Source organism: Adiantum capillus-veneris, chromosome 15 (genome assembly GCF_014529385.1).
Source record: "Adiantum capillus-veneris isolate H3 chromosome 15, ASM1452938v2, whole genome shotgun sequence".
NCBI lineage: Eukaryota > Viridiplantae > Streptophyta > Polypodiopsida > Polypodiales > Pteridaceae > Adiantum > Adiantum capillus-veneris.
In genome coordinates, this window is record NC_140945.1 from 137,333,960 (window position 1) to 137,338,603 (window position 4,644).

Consider the following 4,644-nt stretch of genomic DNA (forward strand, 5'->3'; position numbering starts at 1 on the left):
AGACTACTGTTCTGGCGCATATACACACAGCCAGACAAGTGGGGCCCATAGTCACATGGCCTGTGTAGATAATGATTTCTTCATTTTTAAATTCTAGAATTTCCCCCTCCTCCTCCCCTATATAAAGAGGGGTCACCATCACACTAAGTACACACACAACATCACCAGAGAGTACATTATGCACTGCGTGTGCCTAGCGCGCACACACACACACCCACACCATCACCATCACCGCAGTCATCATGCTCGACTTGAGCATGACCTCTACACCCTTGGGCTATGGGAGATGAAGGGCAGATAAATGAAGGATGATGGCCATAACCCTTGTGCGAGTCTTTGCCATCAGCTCCCACCTATCCGCCATGTGCTCTACCACTCTCTCCCTTCTCTTTCCCCTACCCTATGCTCCCATTTCATGGCCTTATTTTCTAAATAAAGCTTGAGGTTTTGTGAGTATGTTTCTTGCAATGTTTTGCCCATGTGAGGTGTGCGGAATCTCCACCTAGTCTTGTGTTTGGAGTGAGCTTATGTATGTGTGAAGGGTGTGCATATTCGCCATCCTTCTGTGGTGCCTAAGAACTAAGCTGCTATACTCTCTCTCTCTCTCTCTCTCTCTCTCTCTCTCTCTCTCTCTCTCTCTCTCTCTCTCTCTCTCTCTCTCTCTCTGTGTTTGTGTTGTTTGCGTCCTAGCCGCTCAAAGCTAGGTGGTGCCCCCTGTTTGCTTTACCATAATAGGCTCGAGGCGCGCCATTCGGCCATTTGGACCTCGGTGTTTTAGAGGAATCCAAACGAATCTGGAATGCAACGAAACTTAAGGAGAGGTATCACAACACTTAAGGGCTCAATCCTACCAAGTTCTCTCACCATCTGGGAAGGTAGATAAATCATGATCCATCACAAAAAATGTGCAAAAAAACTAAAACAGAAGTACTCGGAAAGGTCCTCCTTAAGCATAGAAACACTTATCCATGGTCAAAACATAAAAAAACAGCCATTTTAACCTCCAAATCAATGCATTTAGCTCACAAACAATGCATCGCGAACCACAACAGAATTGAAAATGTTCACACTTAGATTGTAGAGCAAAAGACAAGGAATGTAATGTGCTATTTGGAAACAAATTCTAATTACCAGTTCAAGAGAAAAGAAGATTACAATTTGTAGCAGTAAGAGACCTCCACATTGCACGTTTTTTATTCTCCAAGCTAATGATAATTCTCCTCTCAAAACTAAGGGTGGTTTTGACTTTAAAAGTTAAGGGGGATTTCTAAAATCATTCACTCCCATTAGCAAAGTAATTCATACAAGTGAGAAAAATCAAGGAAAAATTTCTTGCGTGCTCACTTTTCTCTCATTTGGACGTTTAAAGAAAATGCTCAAGGTGAAGAGATTTCTTCAACGGTCGATTTTGCTTGGACATTTAGATTCCGAAGGGGATGGAGATTTGAGGTGTGGGAACCTCCTCCATGGAATTTATTGATTTTTTAATTTTTTAATTTTTTTTTGTAATACTTTTTAATTTTTATTTTAATCTTGGTGGCAATCTCTTCTGTAATCATAATTTGCGAGATCAAGAGAACGAACATCAGCAGAAAGTTTAGCGATATGCTCTGCGACGGCAACAGGCTTGACGAGATTCGACTCTGCAAATAGTGGGGGCAATGAGCTTTGAATGGGGCCAAGGATGGTGGGTCCCAGGTCAGGCAAGGCACGCAACAGTGGTGGCAAGATTCTCGAGGAGCAAAATGAATGGCCACTTGCTGAGGAGATAGCGGGTGGTACCGTTGAGTGTTGGGCCTAGGTCTCCTCCATATGGCAACGTAGATACAATAGAGTTTTGTCCATTGGTGCAAGCTGCACAAGGTAGTTGAACACAACAGAGAGCACCGGGCTTGTAGCCTTGTAGGTGTGTGTGAGTATGTTTCACCCAGTGGCGGTGAAAATGAAGTGTAAAGTGTGTGTGGCCGGTGACGGTGGTAAAAGCACGGGCGGGTGCTATGACAGAAATGGGTGCAACAAGGAACATGCCAGATGGTGTAGTGATAATGAAAAATTGATATACAAAGCAAGTATTGATTGAATGAGCCCATGAACTTGATGCAGGCAAAACATGACAGGCTGATCCAAGGATGCAGCTTCACGGGGTCTGGCGGGCTGTATCCTATGATGCTCTAAATATCAACGATGGTGTGTGCCACCAGGTAAGGCAGTAGGCAAGGTTTTGGGAGTCGTGCATCAAAAGTTGATGTGCTCGCTAAGATATCTTGAGTTGTGATGATCTGCGTGGAGATGCCAGCCAGTAGGTGCGAGTGTTGCGGGGTGTATCAAATGAGGCCAATGGCCATGACTGGTGTGAGCCCAGGTGGAGCCAGTGAGCCAAAGCAACGAAGGGGAGAGCATGAATTCAGGCCCGCCAGTAGTTGTGTGTGTGTGTGTGTGTGTGGCAAATACACTAGCCCTCAGGCACGTGAGTCTTTGTGTGTCGCGTCGTGCTGCGAGCCAATCTGTGCATGGTGGCTAGTTCAAAAATGGGCATGTGAGCTCACGGTGAGCACCAATCAAGGCAAGGCAGCCAGGGCAAGTGATTGAGGTAGGCAACAAAAGTGTTCAGTATGGGGTTCGGGGGGCTGGAAACGAAATGTGAAGGATTTTTTTTTTTTTTGAGAAATTCTTACTAAGAGGATGCTCCCACGAGGTCACAGGAGTAACCAATTTCCATGCAACAAGCAAAGCACCTTCTTTAGACAATTTCAACTTCTGCATGCATTCTTAACACAATCGATCGAGCATACTCACCACATATTGAGACATTCAGTCTTTTGAGTTGCTTGAAATACAATGTATGTATGCCCAATACTCGAATTCAAGTTTGAATGTCACTCAATATTCTTTTAATTGAGCAATGCAAATCTTAATGGCCTCCTTTTATTTTCCAAGTTCAAATTCCATTAGCAATCTTTGCAACATGAGTTGCCAATTCCATTTTGAAATCATCCAAACCCCATTGATTTGTCATTTTGGTTCCCAATATTGCATGGTCATGATTATGGAATGGCAAATACACAAAGTTTCTTACCACATTTAATCAATTTGGCATGTACTTCAAATGGTAATACATATATAATTATCCCCAATTGCATATTGATCGAATAATTTACACTCATTCTCAAATGATGCACTTACCAATCTCTTGGATCTTACAATCATTATGATTGAAAACGTAGACCAATCATTCATCCCTAATTTGGATCTCAAACGCTATTGAGTAGGCACACACATTAGTGCATTTTTTCCATATCCGGTCAATCAATTGGTATACATCATGATGGTAATACGTAAACATCCCAAGTTAATTATACACACATTCACACCATCCATTTTAGGTCTAATAATTGGTAATTGCTACCAATTATTCATCCCAATGTGAATATTGAGTGCCATTGAGTAGGCACACACACCCAAATTTAGACCAAAATTGTATGCAAAAATTACATCAATTCCACATTGTAATGCTCAATTTGCAAACTCAATCAAGCATAAGTGAATGCATGCATGCTTAATTTCTTAAAAACTAGCACTATTTTTACCCAATCAAACGCATATCCAATAAAGGCATTTGCTCGCTTAAGAATGTGGCAATGCATTTAGGCTTACACCTAATGATTGCAGACACTTTTTATGAAAATTTCACAATCAAAAATCATTTAGGTGCTCCAATTGACTATCAATCATTGAAAATCAAGCGGTCTTGGATGGACACACACACTCAATTTTTGCCCAAATTTTTGGCAATTAGGCTTATCCAATGATTGAATTAGCCTAGCATACACATCAATTACATGGTCGCTTACTCATAAATCATCAATTCCATCAATTTTCATGTATGCACACATTCAAGATTAGGTGCACACACGCTTGAAATTTTTGATAGTTTTTCCCTCTTTGGTGCATGCACACACACAATGATTCTTATGCACACACATGAATTCTTGATGAGAACTAAGCATTATCTTGCACACACAAGGTTCATTAATCAAATTTTGACTATCAATTTTATTCCAAGTGAATTGAATTAGGTGCAAACTGTAGGTCAATTAAGTTACACACCTATTTTTAACAATTAATTAGCACATTGAACCACATTAATCAATCAAAAATTGACATGAGCAAGTCAGTGCACCATCAAATCGGCTCCAAAATTTGACCATTATCAACCAAAAATCAAACACTCAAATCATCAAATTAAGCATAAATTAGCACAATTAACTTCATTAGAGTGATGATTCCACCTCTTACAAGGGGATTTAGCATACTTTACACTTCAAATGTTAGTGGTTAGGTTAGCAAAGTTAGTCAAAATTAGTAGAAATTAGCATGAAATTAGTACAATTAGCATGGAAATGAAGCAAAATTAGCAAGGGTTAGTATAAAATTAGTGAAATTGGGGGTGGAATTGGGGGTTTGGGGTATTCATAACTCAACATTAGCATCAATTACTTGCACAATCATCATAAAATCAAACCAAATTTCAGTTACACACACTCAAAAACTGAGAAATTAGTAATGAAATTACTCTATTGTGCACATCCTCAACTCACTAGCTCAGGTTATCGATCCCCAGCAACGGCGCCAATTGTTGGGAGG